Raw genomic sequence first — 20,020 nt, 5'->3', positions numbered from 1 at the left:
GGTTTGTGTGAGGGCTTGGTGTAGCTGAGCAGTAAATGCAGAATCAGTTGATGGGCTACACTTTGTGGTGTGACATCTTGGGATGATTACCTGATACATAGTACTGTTGAATTAAGTCTTACTGTACCAGATTCCTTAAAGTGGGCCATCATCCTTATGTCCCTGTTCTCCGATCTAACAGGCAGCTCACACAGTACTGAGCATAGTTACCACCTGGTGTTGCAATGGTACACTGCTGTTTGCTGGGAAGGGTGTCCTGAAGTATCAGACAAGGTAATCCTCTTTGCATTCACCTCTTGCTGATGCACATGCATTTTCCAGCCATTAAACAGGGATCAGGTACTGTTCCACTCCATCATTTTCCCATAGATTAATTTACACCCATAACATTGGATTTCCTCTCACTTCCTTCTTACCTAACGTTTCATCTCCAACCCTGCAAACCCACCCCAACCAAGGTAAAGGGGGACAAATATTTAAAATTAATTGTGAAGTTTTATGAAGTACAACTTGCATTTATATAGCACCTTCTTAATGCAGAAAAGGTCCAAAGATGCTTCATGGTGACTTAATTAAAAATGAAATGAGAACACCAAGAAAGAGATATTTGGGAAGGGGCTCAAAAGCTTTGTTAAAGTGATGGGCTTTAAGGAGGAGAAGGGGATGTAGAAGCAGAATGGTTTTCGGAGAGAGCAGCAGAGCTTGGATCCATGGAGCTGTAATTAGTCAAATGAATTAACTCCCAAAAATGACAGGAAGTCAGCTCACTGTGTTGCTGGCTAGCTTTGGGACAGCAGTCAGATAGAAAATCCTAAACGTAGCCTGGAGTGGAAAATTGGCCCTTGTATCCTTAGGTGGAAAATTTTCCATTTAAAAAGAAATGTACCTTGCAATGACCAGATTAGTGTTCTGTGCACTGGCTCCTGCTCCACCAATAACAATGAGCTGCACTTGGTGCTGGGAGCTAAAGCTAAATAAGACATGTCATGATTCAGCTTCAAAATGCCACCACTACTGTGGTGCTGATAGGGAAGCCAGCTATCGCACTGTAACAGCACTGACAGCATTGTGCAGCCTTTCACAAGGCAGAGAATGGGGCCATCAAGCAGCAAAGGGAGAATTTAGGGTAAGGAGAAGATAAAAAAGCTCAACCATTTTTGAAGGTTGGAAGAGAGTTAGCAAGACAAACTGGTTTGGGGAGAAAATTCCAAAACTGTCTACAGATGGAGCAGAAGCAGTGCTGAACAAGAGGATCATCTAGATTTTTTAAGTTTTCAATTACATATGAACTTTTTCAGCTATTTTACCTGATTTGTGCCAATTTAGCCAACTTCTGCTGGGTGAAGAACAGTTGGTCTCAATGTAATTGAGCAAGGGACATTGGAAAGTTAGCCATGTTTTCCACCCTTGATCATTGCCAGAGAATTCTGTTGGAGAGTGTTATGTACCCGAACATCAGGTGAGGATAGAAATTGCATCAACGATATGATCCCCCCCACTTCTGTTGCCTCTTGGTCAAAGAGCCTGTTGTAAATCAGGCCTCTACATGATGATAACCACAACGGCAGTGCTTACCTCCCTCATTCCCAAGCCCAAGCTTCCTCGTCACTGCACTAGTATTGTAAGTACTACAAAACGGTTTCTGAGAGTGCCTTCTGGGAGAGTTTTTGTGCTGACTTTGTTTCTGTGCTGGAGTTAGGTGGAGAACCAACAACTCTTTGTAATATTGTAGGTGTTTGCTTGAAATAAGGGTTAGAAGATGCAAAGCCCATCCATTGCCTATATTGTCTATGAATCCAATTAAACCAAATCTCATTTGATCAGTATCATTAAGGTTTGTCTCAGTGTCAGTGTAGGGAGTAACATTTGTTCACCAGTTTCACCTCTGTTTTAAAGCTGCAATGTTAGTTTAGAACCTTGTATATTACTAACCTTTTAAAATTTCAATCTAAAGTAACCCAATAAACTAGCAGTTGTAGGGAACTCCCAAATGATTTGGCTAGGCTGATTTGCCCTCTATATATGTCTTTGACCCTGCACAAGCACCCCCCTAGACAAATCGACCATCTTGCTTTTATATGTCCGAGAATGTCTAGAGAAAGGAAGCAGAACAAAATGAACCAGAATGAAAGAATTTAACTGAGAGGAGCAGTGACAGTGGATCAATAGTCAGAGTGGTGGTCTGCCCTAAAGCAGGTCTTCTGCTCATTTCTCCACACCTCACAGTCCTGCGCTTTCCTCTTCAGTCGCTTGTAAGAGCCTCCCATTTTCAACCATGAGAAGTGAGCAAGATGACTAAGGACAAAGTACATGAGGTGGTTTCCCATTGCCTTCCTCATGTGTGCTTTAAAGGAAACACAAGTCCTGTTCCCAAGGGACCTTGTGCTTGTAAGCAGACATTGTCCCTCGAGGTTCTAGCTCTCCCGCCATCATCACCTAAAATTCGTTGGTTCTGCTGTTGATCATGGCTCGTAACCCTGAGCATTTGGACCTTACCTGGGCCTGGGGCAACTCGCAAAAGGGCAGGGATGACCACCACGGAGGTCTCAAATGACTCTGCTACCTGAGAATCAATAGTAATCCTCTCAAATCTGCTCAGATCCGTGTGTCTCGCTTTGTGCTTCTGTATATATCATGTAGAAAAAAAGGTATGGATAACACTATAACCAAGTTTTATTCCTGTTATCTATGATAGGCCAACTCCTCTTTCATCTTTTTGATTGTGCTATGTCTGACACTCGAGACTTTGCTCTGTATTAAGGGCTGCCGCCCTTTTCTAAGTCCAAGAAATGAATTGGGGACAAGGTTCATCATCATGACTGGAGTACTAGTGTGAGTTTCCTTGCAAACCTTATTGACTAATATCAATACATCATCAGACACAGGAGTTAGGGACGATTTCAAAAAAATATAGAAAATAGGAGGAGTAGGCCATTCAGCCCTTCGAGCCTGCTCCGCCATTCATTATGATCATGGCTGATCATCCAACTCAGTAACCTGTTCCTGCTTTTGCCCCTCCTTCTTGAAAACATACAATGTTTTGGCCTCAACTGCTTTCTGTGGTAGCGAATTCCACAGGCTCACCACTCTCTGGGTGAAGAAATTTCGCCTCTTCTCAGTCTTGAAAGATTTACCCTGTATCCCTAGACTATGGCCCCTGGTTCTGGACTCCCCCACCATCGGGAACATCCTTCCTGCATCTACCCTGTCAAGTCCTGTTAGAATTTTATAGGTCCACTCAACTAACAGATCCACTCAAAACCTGGACTGGCCAATTCATAATTTGACATTTTTAAAAAGGCCACTTCGACCCTCCCCCACCAAGGTAAGTCCAGCAGATCTCCAATGTGGTATATCTTGGAGTAGTGGGTTATGGGTTTAGTCCTGTGTTTTCCCATGATTGCCATGCCATGCCATTGTGGGGATGGGAGAGATGTATAGTGAGGAGCAGCAGCGTCTACTTGTAGGAAGGATGGAAAGTAAGTCTGGTGGATGTGTTATCTTAGAATCATATAAGTTTGTTCAGCCCATTGTGTCTGTGCCGGCCCATTGAAAGACCTATCCAATTCGTCACCTTGTGCTGTATGATCATACCTCCTATTGGGTGACCCTCTTCCTCTGTGCACTAACTGCCACCACCCACCCATCCCCCCCCCACCCCTCGGTGTTCACCCACTGTCTGCCAATCTGTAAAGCACTGTGAAACATCTCTGTAAATAACGAGCACTACAAAAATGTAAGTTGCTGTGTTTTAAATTTGATTTTAAAAATGTAGTGGTTTCAATATGGTTAGTTCAGGTCATGTTTATCCATCAGGACTTTGGTCCCTCAGTGTTCAGTTTTGACGCCTTTGCTTTATTTGTTATCGTAATGATTTTCCTAATTGTATTTGTAAAATGAAAGTATTTTTCTGTACACTGATGACATTCCGATCTGGTCAATATAGTGGATAACATTCCTTATGATTCTAAACATAACAAAATACTTGCATTTATGCAATACCTTCACAACCTCAGGCTGTCCCAAAGCACTTTATAACCAATGAGGTTCTTTTGAAGTGTAGTCACTCTCGTTATGTCGGCAAGGTAACAGCAACTTTGTATACAGTGAGCTCCCACAAACAGCAATGTAATTAATGACCAGCTAAACTGGTTTGTTTAGTGATGTTGATTAAGGGATGAATATTGGCCAGCACACTGGGAAGAACTTCCTGCTGCTCTTCAAAATAGTGCCGTGAGAAAACCGATAGGGCCTTAGTTTAGCATCTCATCTGAAAGATAGCACCTCCGACAATGCAGCGGTGCTCAGTACTGCACTGGAAGTGTCAACATTCTGACTCAGAGCCGAGAGGGCTACCACTGAACCACAGCTGAGACATGCCATTATAGTCTGACTTGATAGATATCACTTGAATTCAGTGCATTATGGTGACAAAGTGCATTAGAGAACAGAACTGGTCCAGTAGAGTTGGGGGCGCGGGGAGGAACCTGTTCCAGTGCCTGCTGGGCACCAGATTGCAGCTGCAGCACTGGGAGGAATGACAGTTGCGTGAGCAAAGTGGGTAATCTTGAGGCAGAGCTATCACAAATGCACGCTTCCACACCTCCTGATGATGGTGGAGACCCGGGAACAGGTCACGCCTGCTTCCTTCCCATTTGCTTAGTCACAGTTGTTTTTGTTACTGGGGAAAACTAAAGGGGGGGGGGGAATGATGTGAGGGGAATTATACTCAAGTTTAAAAATGTTGGGGAGAGGAATGATGCCTTTCCCCCCCCCCCGGCCCCCCGTTATGCTCCTCTGTGACAGCTCTGTTGTAAATTGGGACTTAATTGTATGCGAATGCGTCTGATGCTCTATATCACTGTCCATTGATACAGTATCTTGATAGGATGGTGCTGATTCTAAACATTATTGATTCTGCCAGTGTAGAACTGAGCTGCCAGAAGCACATAGTTGGAAAGTCTACACCACTGTGTCCAAAGCAGAAAATCTTATTATCAATGGTTCTTCATTATTACTTCGCTGGAACCAAATTCACTGATTGGGGTCTGTGATGCTGTCAATTCCCCATACATCACAACATTTATACTAATTTTCACATCAGCAAAGCAAACCTCAGGAGGGGTCTTTTCCACATCCTACCCGCCACTCTGTTTTTGACTGGGCTAAATGTAGCAATCCCAGACCGTTATTCCAATTATTTTAATGTTGTGTGTTTGTAGAGGCAGTACAGAATCCAGTTAATACACGCTTTTACTGATGCATTTAAAATTGAAAACAGTGTGTGTGCATCAGGACGTATGCACCTACACGTGTGGAGGAGGGCGGGAGCGTGTGCGGGCACTTGTGCAGGGTGGGGCGGAGGTGCAGGTGCACGTGGGTTTTCAGGGCAGTGTGCGCATTTGGACATGTATCTGTCTACGGGTGGGTCCCTCCACAGTTTAACAGTCTATATAAAGCTCACCGTCAAGCCTTGCACATGAAGAATAACTACTTGGGTGAGGTACAGAAGTGCTGACTATGCCTGCAGATATGTACGTCAGTATGAGTCACTGCCTGCTGTAGAGGAGGGAAAGCCCCAACCTTATTGCTGCCCTAAAGGCCTAGAGTGCAAACAGTCAAGCACTGGATAATGGCCTGGAGACATTGCACTGAATAACGGCCTGGAGATATTGCACTGATTGTCATTCCAGTTAAACTGGTCTGAAGATCGTCTTTTTTTGTTTTTGCTGCTCTGAAAGCAGCACTACAATGAGACTTATAAATTATGGAATGAGAGAAATGCAAATTTCTGCAGGGTCAAAGGTGTTTTGGGTCATTTGCCGTTCAATGATTCGCATTGGAAAAGATTGTGGAGCTGTAAAACCCAGTCAACTGGAGTCAGGAATCCATAAGGAAACATTCCACACACCCTACGAAACTTCCTGAGTATAACTAAACAACATAAATCTTCCAAGCGGGTGCTGCAATTCACAGAATGAATCAGAAGAGGAAATTAGTCACCCCGAGCTGAAGATTATAGTTCTCCATATTTCTTCTCTTGCCCATTGTTGACTGTTGTCTGCTTGGTTGTGCAGTGGCATGGAGTCTGAGTGACGTAATATTGAGCTAAGTGCTTTGCTACATCTTGCAATACCAACATAAAGAACAGAGAAGAGGGTAAAAGAGGGGGGGGTGTGGCATTGTTAATCAAGGAAAGTATTACAGCGGCAGAAAGGACGTTTGAGGACTCGTCTACTGAGGTAGTATGGGCCGAGGTTAGAAACAGGAGAGGAGAGGTCACCCTGTTGGGAGTTTTCTATAGACCTCCGAATAGTTCCAGAGATGTAGAGGAAAGGATAGCGAAGATGATTCTCGACAGGAGCGAGAGTAACAGGGTAGTGGTTATGGGGGACTTTAACTTTCCAAATATTGACTGGAAATACTATAGTTCGAGTACTTTAGATGGGTCTGTTTTTGTCCAGTGTGTGCAGGAGGGTTTTCTGACACAGTATGTGGACAGGCCAACCAGGGGCGATGCCACATTGGATTTGGTACTGGGTAATGAACCCGGCCAGGTGTTCGATTTAGATGTAGGTGAGCACTTTGGCGATAGTGATCACAATTCGGTTAGGTTTACCGTAGCGATGGGCAGGGACAGGTATATACCGCAGGGCAAGAATTATAGCTGGGGGAAAGGAAATTATGACGCGATTAGGCAAGATTTAGGATGTGTAGGATGGGGAAGGAAACTGCAGGGGATGGGCACAAACGAAATGTGGAGCTTATTCAAGGAGCAGCTAATGCGTGTCCTTGATAAGTATGTACCTGTCAGGCAGGGAGGAAGTTGTCGAGCAAGGGAGCCGTGGTTTACTCAAGAAGTTGAAGCGCTTGTCAAGAGGAAGAGGGCGGCTTATGTTAGGATGAGACGTGAAGGCTCAGTTAGGGCGCTTGAGAGTTACAAGCTAGCCAGGAAGGATCTAAAGGGAGGGCTAAGAAGAGCAAGGAGAGGACACGAGAAGTCATTGGCGGATAGGATCAAAGAAAACCCTAAGGCTTTCTATAGGTATATCAGGAATAAACGAATGATAAGAGTTAGAACAGGGCCAATCAAGGATAGTAGTGGGAAGTTGTGTGCGGAATCAGAAGAGATAGGGGAAGCGTTAAATGAATATTTTTCGTCAGTATTTACAGTAGAGAAAGAAAATGTTGCCGAGGAGAATACTGAGATTCAGGCTACTAGGCTAGATGGGATTGAGATTCACAAGGAGGAGGTGTTAGCAATTTTGGAAAGAGTGAAAATAGATAAGTCCCCTGGGCCAGATGGGATTTATCCTAGGATTCTCTGGGAAGCCAGGGAGGAGATTGCAGAGCCGTTGTTGTTGATCTTCAAGTCGTCATTGTCGACAGGAGTAGTGCCGGAGGACTGGAGGATAGCAAATGTTGTCCCCTTGTTCAAGAAGGGGAGTAGAGACAGCCCTGGTAATTATAGACCTGTGAGCCTTACTTCGGTTGTGGGTAAAATGTTGGAAAAGGTTATAAGAGACAGGATTTATAATCATCTTGAAAAGAATAAGTTCATTTGCGATAGTCAGCACGGTTTTGTGAAAGGTAGGTCGTGCCTCACAAACCTTATTGAGTTTTTCGAGAAGGTGACCAAACAGGTGGATGAGGGTAAAGCCGTGGATGTGGTGTATATGGATTTCAGTAAGGCGTTTGATAAGGTTCCCCACGGTAGGCTATTGCAGAAAATACGCAAGTATGGGGTTGAAGGTGATTTAGAGCTTTGGATCAGAAATTGGCTAGCTGAAAGAAGACAGAGGGTGGTGGTTGATGGCAAATGTTCATCCTGGAGTTTAGTTACTAGTGGTGTACCGCAAGGTTCTGTTTTGGGGCCACTGCTGTTTGTCATTTTTATAAACGACCTGGATGAGGGTGTAGAAGGGTGGGTTAGTAAATTTGCGGATGACACGAAGGTCGGTGGAGTTGTGGATAGTGTCGAAGGGTGTTGTAGGGTACAGAGGGACATAGATAGGCTGCAGAGCTGGGCTGAGAGATGGCAAATGGAGTTTAATGCGGAGAAGTGTGAGGTGATTCACTTTGGAAGGAGTAACAGCAATGCAGAGTACTGGGCTAATGGGAAGATTCTTGGTAGTGTAGATGAGCAGAGAGATCTTGGTATCCAGGTACATAAATCCCTGAAAGTTGCTACCCAGGTTAATAGGGCTGTTAAGAAGGCATATGGTGTGTTAGCCTTTATTAATAGGGGGATCGAGTTTCAGAGCCACGGGGTCATGATGCAGCTGTACAAAACTCTGGTGAGGCCGCACCTGGAGTATTGCGTGCAGTTCTGGTCACCGCATTATAGGAAGGATGTCGAAGCTTTGGAAAGGGTGCAGAGGAGATTTACTAGGATGTTGCCTGGTATGGAAGGAAGGTCTTACGAGGAAAGGCTGAGGGACTTGGGGTTGTTTTCGTTAGAGAGAAGGAGGAGGAGAGGTGACTTAATAGAGACATACAAGATAATCAGAGGGTTAGATAGGGTGGATAGTGAGAGTATTTTTCCTCGGATGAGGATGGCAAACACGAGGGGACATAGCTTTAAGTTGAGGGGTGAAAGATATAGGACAGATGTCAGAGGTAGTTTCTTTACGCAGAGAGTAGTAGGGGCGTGGAACGCCCTGCCTGCAACAGTAGTAGACTCGCCAACTTTAAGGGCATTTAAGTGGTCATTGGATAGACATATGGATGTAAATGGAAGAGTGTAGGTCAGATGATCGGCGCAACATCGAGGGCCGAAGGGCCTGTACTGCGCTGTAATATTCTAATTCTAATTCTAATTCTAATAACCTTGCCAGATTTGCTAAATCTACTGGGTGGGAAAATGCAGGGAGTGATGTCCACTGGCCCTTAGCAAATTTGGCCAGTTTGCTCTTGAAGTTGTTGTTGGTTGTGCAAGACCCCGTGCGTCAGCAGCCAACACAGAGGAGAACATATTCTTTGGCCTCCTTATCTCGAGAGACAATGGATACGCGCCTGGAGGTGGTCAGTGGTTTGTGAAGCAGCGCCTGGAGTGGCTATAAAGGCCAATTCTATAGTGATAGGCTCTTCCACAGGTGCTGCAGAGAAATTTGTTTGTCGGGGCTGTTGCACAGTTGGCTCTCCCCTTGCGCCTCTGTCTTTTTTCCTGCCAACTACTAAGTCTCTTCGACTCGCCACATTTTAGCCCCGTCTTTATGGCTGCCCGCCAGCTCTGGCGAACGCTAGCAACTGACTCCCACGACTTGTGATCAATGTCACAGGATTTCATGTCGCGTTTGCAGACGTCTTTAAAGCGGAGACATGGACGGCCGGTGGGTCTGATACCAGTGGCGAGCTCGCTGTACAATGTGTCTTTGGGGATCCTGCCATCTTCCATGCGGCTCACATGGCCAAGCCATCTCAAGCGCCGCTGACTCAGTAGTGTGTACAAGCTGGGGATGTTGGCCGCCTTGAGGACTTCCGTGTTGGAGATACAGTCCTGCCACCTGATGCCAAGTATTCTCTGGAGGCAGCGAAGATGGAATGAATTGAGACGTCGCTCTTGGCTGACATACGTTGTCCAGGCCTCGCTGCCAGAGAGCAAGGTACTGAGGACACAAGCCTGATACACTTGGACTTTTGTGTTCCGTGTCAGTGCACCATTTTCCCACACTCTCTTGGCCAGTCTGGACATAGCAGTGGAAGCCTTTCCCATGCGCTTGTTGATTTCTGCATCTAGAGACAGGTTACTGGTGATAGTTGAGCCTAGGTAGGTGAACTCTTGAACCACTTCCAGAGCGTGGTCGCCAATATTGATGGATGGAGCATTTCTGACATCCTGCCCCATGATGTTCGTTTTCTTGAGGCTGATGGTTAGGCCAAATTCATTGCAGGCAGCCGCAAACCTGTCGATGAGACTCTGCAGGCACTCTTCAGTGTGAGATGTTAAAGCAGCATCGTCAGCAAAGAGGAGTTCCCTGATGAGCACTTTCCGTACTTTGGACTTCGCTCTTAGACGGGCAAGGTTGAACAACCTGCCCCCTGATCTTGTGTGGAGGAAAATTCCTTCTTCAGAGGACTTGAACGCATGTGAAAGCAGCAGAGAAGAAAATCCCAAAAAGTGTGGGTGCGAGAACACAGCCCTGTTTCACGCCACTCAGGATATGAAAGGGCTCTGATGAGGAGCCATCATGTTGAATTGTGCCTTTCATATTGTCATGGAATGAGGTGATGATACAGTAGCTTTGGTGGGCATCCAATCTTTTCTAGTAGTTTGAAGAGACCACGTCTGCTGACGAGGTCAAAGGCTTTGGTGAGATAATGAAAGCAATGTAGAGGGGCATCTGTTGTTCACGGCATTTCTCCTGTATCTGACGAAGGGAGAACAGCATGTCAACGGTCGATCTCTCTGCACGAATGCCACACTGTGCCTCAGGGTAGACGCGCTTGGCCAGCTTCTGGAGCCTGTTCAGAGCGACTCGAACAAAGACTTTCCCCACTATGCTGAGCAGGGAGATTCCACGGTAGTTGTTGCAGTCACCACGGTCACCTTTGTTTTTATAGAGGGTGATGATATTGGCATCGCGCATGTCCTGGGGTACTGCTCCCTCGTCCCAGCACAGGCATAGCAGTTCATGTAGTGCTGACAGTATAGCAGGCTTGGCACTCTTGATTATTTCAGGGGTAATGCTGTCCTTCCCAGGGGCTTTTCTGCTGGCTAGAGAATCAATGGCATCACTGAGTTCCGATTTGGTTGGCTGTATGTCCAGCTCAACCATGACTGGTAGAGGCTGGGCTGCATTGAGGGCAGTCTCAGTGACAGCATTCTCCCTGGAGTACAGTTCTAGGTAGTGCTCAACCCAGCGGTCCATTTGTTTGTGTTGGTCAGTGATTATGTCCCCTGAATTAGATTTGAGGGGGGCGACCTTCTTGATGGTTGGCCCAAGAGCTCGCTTCATGCCATCATATATTCCTCTGATGTTTCCGGTGTCTGAGGCCAGCTGAATATGACTGCATAGGTGTTGCCAGTAGTCGTTTGTGCAGCGCCTGGCTGTTCTTTGTGCAGTGCTTCTGGCTGCTTTAAGTGCTGCGGATGTTAAATCGCTGGGGGCTTTCTTGTAGTTCAACAGTGCAATGCGCTTAGCGGCTATGACAGGTTCCAGCTCTTCATTATGAGATTGAAACCAGTCTGCATTTCTCTTTGCACTTTTGCCGTAGGTGGTCAAAGCTGACTCATAGATGGCGTCTCTGATGTGGGCCCACTTGGTCTCAGCATCCCCGGTGGAAGTGTTTTGAAGGGCTGTTTCAAGTGAATTTAGAAATTTTTGTAACAGCTGTGGGTGAGAAATTCTGCTCGTGTTGATGCGCGGGTGGCCCTTCTGCTTGGAATGATGCAACTTCTTTGGTCTGAGTCTAACCTTGCTGCACACCAGGGAGTGGTCGGTGTCGCAGTCCGCACTGTGGAAGCTGCGTGTGATTTGAACACTGTTTAAGGCGGCTCGCCTTGTGACAATGAGGTCTAGCTGGTGCCAACGACGCGATCTTGGGTGCCTCCATGAAACCTGGTGACAGGGTTTAGTGTGAAAGAACGGGTTGGTGATGCAGAGGTTATGATAGGTACACAACTCAAGCAGTCTCTGCCCGTTCTCATTCAACTGCAGGGTCAAAGGTGTTTTGAGTCATTTGCCGTTCAATGATTCGCATTGGAAAAGATTGTGGAGCTGTAAAACCCAGTCAACTGGAGTCAAGAATCCATAAGGAAACATTCCACACACCCTACGAAACTTCCTGAGTATAACTAAACAACATAAATCTTCTAAGCGGGTGCTGCAATTCACAGAATGAATCAGAAGAGGAAATTAGTCACCCCGAGCTGAAGATTATAGTTCTCCATATTTCTTCTCTTGCCCATTGTTGACTGTTGTCTGCTTGGTTGAGCAGTGGCATGGAGTCTGAGTGACGTAATATTGAGCTAAGTGCTTTGCTACATCTTGCAATACCAACATAACCTTGCCAGATTTGCTAAATCTACTGGGTGGGAAAATGCAGGGAGTGATGTCCACTGGCCCTTAGCAAATTTGGCCAGTTTGCTCTTGAAGTTGTTGTTGGTTGTGCAAGACCCCGTGCGTCAGCAGCCAACACAGAGGAGAACATAAAAGTAGCTATAAGGCTCTTGTAGCTTGGTGTGGGTCAAGTGCTGGGAAAGCAACTCCCAAATTGCCTCCCTGCTTGAATGCCCTCATTTCTGTATCTCAAGTCTCCCATCCGTCTCCTGAAGATGTTTTGGAGGCTGCTGTGGAACATGGAGATTGCCTGTTATTCATCATGGCTCAGAGCATTGGACCCACATAAGAGTGGGTATGCACTGATAGTTTGAAGGTTTTGTGTGTTTTAAATGTGTGTTGTTGGCAGCATGGGAACACACTGTAGTGTATTGGTTAAGGTACTGGACTGACAACCCAGAGGCCATGTGTTCACTAAGGGAAAAAATTCCTCTCCGATCTGGTCCACATTGTGACTCCAGTCTCAACCTACATGGTTGACTGTTGCAAACAATCACAACATTGGTCACCATCTTCTCGGGGCAACTAGGAAGTGTACAGATCAGCAGTGCTAAAACTACATTGCTCAGCTGTATGGGCTGCATTTGGGTATCAAGGGTTATGGAACTAAGGTGCGGTAGATAGAGATGAAGTTAAGGTTCAGATCAGCCATGATCTAATTGAATTGCGGAACAGACTTAGGTGTTGAATGGCCTACTCCTGTTCCTATGTTTCTAAAACTACATTGCTAGGCTATACAGGTTTAACTGAGAGTTTGGCCTTGGTCAGAATAAAATTGTGATTTTGGGGCAGGTATCGGCAGCTTAAATTTACATTTGCCGGGAGCAGTACTTTGCACCGGGATTAATAAAACTACCTCAAAGCCCATACTTCCATATAAATGAGGCAATAGAGGGAGTATATTTTCCTCCATTCACTCAGCTCCTGACCTCATTACAGCCTTGTCCAAACATGGACAAAAGAGCTGAACTCCAGAGGTGAGGTGAGAGTGATTGCCCTGACATCAAGGCAGCATTTGACCGAGTATGGCATTAAGGAGCCCTAGCAAAACTGGAGTCAATGGGAATCAGGGGAAAACTCTCTGCTGGTTGGAGTCATACCTAGCACAAAGGAAAATGGTTGTGGTTGTTGGAGGTCAATCATCTCAGTCCCAGGACATCTCTGCAGGAGTTCCTCAGGGTAGTGTCCTAGGCCCAACCATCTTCAGTTGCTTCATCAATGATCTTCCCTCAACATGCCAGAAGTGGGGATGTTTGCTGATGATTGCACAATGTTCAGCACCATTTGCGACTCCTGATATACTGAAGCAGCCCATGTCCATATGTAGCAATACCTGGACAAATCCAGGCTTGGGCTGATAAGTGACAAGTAACATTCGCATCACACAAGTGCCAGGCAATGACAATCTCAAACAAGAGAGAATCCCCTTGATGTTCAATGGCCTTATCATTGCTGAATTCCCCACTATCAATACCCTGGGGGGTCACCATTGACCAGCCATATAAATGCTGTGGCGACAACAGCAGGTCAGACGCTAGGAATTTTGTGGCGAGTAACTCATCTCCTGTCTCCCCAGTGCCTGTCCACCAGAAGTTCAATACCATCCAGGACAAAGCAACTGTGTGATTGGCAACCCATTTACCACCAACATTCACTCCCTCCACCACTGACGCACAGTGGCAGCAGTGTGTACCATCTACAAGATACACTGCAGCAATCCGCCAAGGCTCCTTTGGCAGCACCTTCCAAATATGCACCATCTATCACCCAGAAGGACAAGGGCAGCAGTCACATGGGAACACCACCACCTGCAAGTTCCCCTCCAAGCCACACACCATCCTGACTTGGAACTATATCGTTGTTCCTTCACTGTCGCTGGGTCAAAATCCGTTCCCAACAGCACTGTAGATGTACCTACCCCACACGGACTGCAGCGGTTCAAGAAGGCAGATCACCACCACCTTCTCAAGGGCAATTAGGGATGGACAATAAATGCTGGCCGAGCCAGCGACGTCCACATCCCCCGAACGAATAAAAAAAATGGACTGCTTGGGCTGAATGGCCTGTTTCTGTGCTGTATATCCTATGTAATTCATCCCTGCAGATTGTGAGCAGTTTCTTGAATGACTTATGAATATTCTTTGTTGATGATGTAAATTGAAAATGAGGAAGCCAACACTGCTCCCTATGGGACTCCACATGACGCTTTCCTCCCTGCTCCAATCCAATGTAACTCTTTTAATAAGTACCCACTACTCCAACCTTTTGCCAATTTCTTGTCCATTCCTGAATTTTATTGTAACTTCTTTTAAGTTGAAACGGTAACCCTTCACTGTTAAATTTGCCTAAGACCTTTTGGAAGTTTAGGTTTTTCTTCAGACCCTTTACAGTAAGACTGAATTTAGCTTCCATTTCTTTCCCTGGAAAATGAAGAGAATAGACAGGTGACCTGCCTTTGACCTCTGTCAGCAACACTGGATAACTGACAGTTTAAAATGTGAGAGTGCCTCCTGAGCTCTGCTCAACAGCTTACTATAATGGCAGAACTGAAACAAGGAATTCGACTTATAGGAATTGGTGGTCACAAAACCTCACACTGGCACTCCAGTACTTTGTGCACGATCACTCTTACTCCTAATTTCACACACTCACATCTCCTGATTTTTATTTTCCCCTCTCTGTCAGATTTTGTGCTGTTATGGAAAATGTCATTGGAGCAAGCACCTCACAGAAAGCTTGGCTGCCAAGACCTTGTTCTAATGTGGGTGGAATGTATTTGTTTTCATTTCAGAAGCATCGAATGGCTTTTCCTAAATAAGGGAGAAAAAAAAGTCTCTGAAAGATGTTCACAACTGACGCTGTTGCTGAACAGCAGCTCTGCACTCATATGTAGTGATTTTTCTTGCAGACATGTTCTGGCATCCATCGCAAAGGTATTTGAGCAGAAGTCAAAAAGCAAGTTATCTGACCTTATACAGATCACTGGCGAGACTACACTAGTAATATCATGTTGCAATTATTAGACACTCTAATTTTTAAAAACATACTGGAGATGGTGTAGAGAAGATTGGCCAGGATAATTCTGGGACTTGTGGGGAGGCCGTGAACTTGAAGTTAAGTCACAAAATTGAACTTGTTTTCACTGGAGAAACGAAGGTCCAGAGGAAGGATGAGCGAGATTTAAACAGCTAAGAAGAATGGAGAATGTTCATTAAGCAAGTTAATTCATTTTTATATTACTGACTGTAGCCCACCAGAGCCATACAAGAAGCATCCTTCATCTAGGGCATTCCTTGAATTATATTGTAAAGTCTGGCATTGCATTCCTTGTTGGACACCAAGCCCTAAGACAGAGAGAGACATTTTACTACCCATCTACAAGTTGGATCTCCATCTTGCCAAAAGATTATTTAGAAAATAAAGGTTCCCCTAATGGCACATGAGATCGGACCGCCTCAGTCAACACCCAAAACAGATGATCTGAACATTTATTTCACTGCCGGTCGTGGGAGCTTGCTATGCACAAATTGGCTGCATTTCCTACATTGCAATAGTGACTGAACTTCAAAGTACTTCATTGGCTGTAAAGTGCATTGGGACATGCCGAGATTTTGAAAGGAGTTACATAAATGCAAATCTATCTTTTCTTATAAAACCCCACATATATATACCCCATGGGAGCAGGCATGCTGAGGGCACACAGGGCTAATATGGGAACGGGCACTATGCCATCAGTGTGCGTGTGTGCGCGCGCATGTGTATATGTGCTAGGATTCAAAGAACAAAGAACAGTACAGCACAGCACAGGAACAGGCCATTCGGCCCTCCAAGCCTGCGCCGATCTTGATGCCTGCCTAAACTAAAACCTTCTGCACTTCCGGGGACCGTATCCCTCTATTCCCATCCTATTTATGTATTTGTCAAGATGCCTCTTAAACATCACTATCGTACCTGCTTCCACCACCTCCCCCGGCAGCAAGTTCCAGGCACTCACCACCCTCTGTGTAAAGAACTTGCCTCGCACATCCCCTCTAAACTTTGCCCCTCTCACCTTAAACCTATGTCCCCTAGTAACTGACTCCTCCACCCTGGGAAAAAGCTTCTGAGTATCCACTCTGTCCATGCCGCTCATAACTTTGTAAACCTCTATCATGTCACTCTACCTCCGTCGTTCCAGTGAAAACAATCCGAGTTTATCCAACCTCTCCTCATAGCTAATGCCCTCCAGACCAGGCAACATCCTGGTAAACCTCTTCTGTACCCTCTCCAAAGCCTCCACATCCTTCTGGTAGTGTGGCGACCAGAATTGCACGCAATATTCTCAGTGTGACTTAACTAAAGTTCTGTACAGCTGCAGCATGACTTGCCAATTTCTATACTCTGTGTCCCGGCCGATGAAGTCAAGCATGCCGTATGCCTTCTTGACTACCTTATCCACCTGCGTTGCCACTTTCAGTGACCTGTATGCCCAGATCTCTCTGCCTGTCAATACTCCTAAAGGTTCTGCCATTTACTGTATACTTCCCACCTGAATTAGACCTTCCAAAATGCATTACCTCACATTTGTCCGGATTAAACTCCATCTGCCATTTCTCCGCCCAAGTTGCCAACCGATCTATATCCTGCTGTATCCTATGACAATCCTCATCACAATCCGCAACTCCACCAACCTTTGTGTCGTCCGCAAACTTACTAATCAGACCAGCCACATTTTCCTCTAAATCATTTATATATACTACAAACAGCAAAGGTCCCAGCACTGATCCCTGCGGAACACCACTAGTCACATCCCTCCATTCAGAAAAGCACACTTCCACTGCTACCCTCTGTCTTCTATGATCGAGCCAGGTCGGTATCCATTTTGCCAGCTCACCTCTAATCCCGTGTGACTTCACCTTTTGTACCAGTCTGCCATGAGGGACCTTGTCAAAGGCTTTACTAAAGTCCATATAGATAACATCCACTGCCCTTCCTTCATCAATCATCTTCGTCACTTCCTCAAAAAACTCACTCAAATTAGTGACACACGACCTCCCCTTCACAAAACCATGCTGCCTCTCGCTAATAAGTTTGTTTGTTTCCAAATGTAAGTAAATCCTGTCCCGAAGAATCCTCTCTAATAATTTCCCTATCACTGACATAAGGCTCCCCGGCCTATAATTTCCTGGATTATCCTTGCTACCCTTCGTAAACAAAGGAACAACATTGGCTATTCTCCAGTCCTCTAGGACCTCACCTGTAACCAATGAGGATGCAAAGATTTCTGTCAAGGCCCCAGCAACTTTTTCCCTTGCCTCCCTTAGTATTCGGAGGTAGATCCCATCAGGCCCTGGGGACTTATCTACCTTAATGGTTTGCAAGACGCCCAACACCTCCTCCTTTTTGATAATGAGATGACTGAGACTATCTACACTCCCTTCCCTTGGCTCAACATCCACCAAGTCCTTCTCATTGGTGAATACTGATGCAAAGTACTCATTTAGTACCTCGCCCATTTCTTCTGGCTCCACACATAGATTCCCTTCTCTGTCCTTGAGTGGGCCAACCCTTTCCCTAGTTACCCTCTTGCTCTTTATATACGTATAAAAAGCCTTGGGATTTTCCTTAATCCTGTTTGCCAATGACTTTTCATGACCCCTTTTAGCCCTCCTGACTCCTTGCTTAAGTTCCTTCCTACTGTCTTTATATTCCTCAAGGGATTAGTCTGTTCCTAGCCTACCAGCCCTTACGAATGCTTCCTTTTTCTTTCTAACTAGTACTTGCACGCACCATGTCTTTTTGTGTCTGTCTCTGGGCATGCTTTTTAATACTCATTCTCGGGATGTGGGTGTTGCTGGCACAGCCAGCATTTATTGCCATTCCTGCTACAATTACATCATGTAACTGCCACAATTAAGGGTGGGTCATTCTGCCAATGTAATTCTGATCTGGGTGGGTCATTCTGCCAATGTAATTCTGACCTGGGTGGGTCATTCTGCCAATGTAATTCTGACCTGGGTGGGTCATTCTGCCAATGTAATTCTGACCTGGGTGGGTCATTCTGCCAATGTAATTCTGACCCAGCTATCAGTAGTTACAAAAGATTGTGAAAGATATGGAGGGAATAATAGTTTAGAGAGGACTCTCCCTTGGGTTTGATCTGAGATTTTACAGTGCCTTCTAGCCACCAGCGAATGACTTCTGAGTCAAATTACAAAGAGAGAATTGCATTTGAAAGAGAAAGAGATTCTTTCAATATCAACAATTACATCATCGGATGAACAGTTTGGCTTCATTGCAGTGTTGTTTTAATGGCTCATATTCTTATCTTTTGTTAAAACAAGCCTCAGTTCAAGCAGAGAAAATTATTCTCGCTCATGGACTTTGAGAGCTCGTTCTACTGTTTTCTAGAAACATCCGTAATAAAGCAAGTCATTGTGAGAGGATTGTAATAAAACTAATGTTCATCTGTAATAAATCCCAAAGGCTCCCGCAGTCACCACACCAGCCAACATGGAACTGAGTCATACTGAGCGCAGAGGTACCAGCTTTGATGACTGAAGTCATTGGATCTCAGCTCTGGAGTGCTTGGCCATTTTAGATTGGTTGTGCTATTACGGTATTTCGGGGTGAGGGTACAACAGAAATGAAGAGTTTTCCATTACTGCTAAGACTCTGGACAGGGTGATTGGTTGCTATCTTGACATATCCTAAAAACTTGACTGTCTTCAATTAATTTAAATGTGTACCATTTAACCAGTCTTTGCCAAAGCTACCAAATCTTGGCTCAACCCTAAATGGCAAAACAAAAGATGCAAAATTGGTGTGCCTACAACAGTTATGATTTATTCCTTATGGTATAAGTCCCAACCCTTCTGGGGGTGAGTGGAAGTGGGCAGCGGAAGATGCAACTTTCTTTAAAACACCACTGTTATGATACTGAGCATTTGAAGCAGGCATGACTCCCTTTGCAGTCTCATTTCAAAAAGGCAGCTCTATTGTCACCGAACATGATGATCCTTTATTGTGTCTGCGTATAGTGCAAGAGGGAATAAGCATTCTACACTTATGTGAGGAACAAGAGGATGGCCAGAGTGAGGGTCGGGCCGATCAGGAATAGTGGAGGGAACTTGTGCCTGGAGTCGGAGGAGGTAGGGGAGGTCCTAAATGAATACTTTGCTTCAGTATTCACTAGTGAGAGGGACCTGGTCGTTTGTGAGGACAGCGTGGAACAGGCTGTTATGCTCGAACAGGTTGAGGTTAAGAGGGAGGATGTGCTGGAAATTTTGAATGATATGAGGACAGATAAGTCCCCGGGGCCAGACGGGATATACCCAAGGATATTACGGGAAGCGAGGGAAGAGATTTCCGCGCCTTTGGCGATGATCTTTGCGTCCTCACTGTCCACTGGAGTAGTACCGGATGATTGGAGGATGGGAAATGTTATTCCCTTGTTCAGGAAAGGGAATAGGGATAACCCTGGGAATTATAGACCAGTTAGTCTTACGTCGGTAGTGGGCAAATTATTGGAGAGGATTCTGAGAGACAGGATTTATGATTATTTGGAAAAGCATGGTTTGATTAGAGACAGCCAGCATGGCTTTGTGAGGGGCAGGTCATGCCTCACAAGCCTTATTGAATTCTTTGAAGATGTGACAAAGCAGATTGATGAAGGAAGAGCAGTGGATGTGGTGTATATGGATTTTAGCAAGGCGTTTGATAAGGTTCCCCATGGTAGGCTCATTCAGAAAGTAAGGAGGCATGGGATACAGGGAAAGTTGGCTGTCTGGATACAAAATTGGCTGGCCCATAGAAGACAGAGGGTGGTAGTAGATGGAAAGTATTCAGCATGGAGCTCGGTGACCAGTGGTGTTCTGCAGGGATCTGTTCTGGGACCTCTGCTCTTTGTGATTTTTATAAATGACTTGGATGAGCAAGTGGAAGGCTGGGTTAGCAAGTTTGCCGATGACACGAAGATT

General features: G+C 45.4%; 1 protein-coding gene across 2 annotated transcripts in view; it reads left to right on the top strand.

Moving 5' to 3' along the window:
• The window catches only part of LOC137347949 (gap junction delta-3 protein-like), a 53,005-nt gene that overhangs the window by 22,370 nt on the left and 10,615 nt on the right, over positions 1–20,020 (top strand). The window lies entirely within an intron of this gene.

This window comes from Heterodontus francisci, chromosome 33 (genome assembly GCF_036365525.1).
Source record: "Heterodontus francisci isolate sHetFra1 chromosome 33, sHetFra1.hap1, whole genome shotgun sequence".
Lineage (NCBI taxonomy): Eukaryota > Metazoa > Chordata > Chondrichthyes > Heterodontiformes > Heterodontidae > Heterodontus > Heterodontus francisci.
Note: the sequence above shows the minus strand (reverse complement) of the source record. Positions and strands in the feature narration are given on the sequence as shown.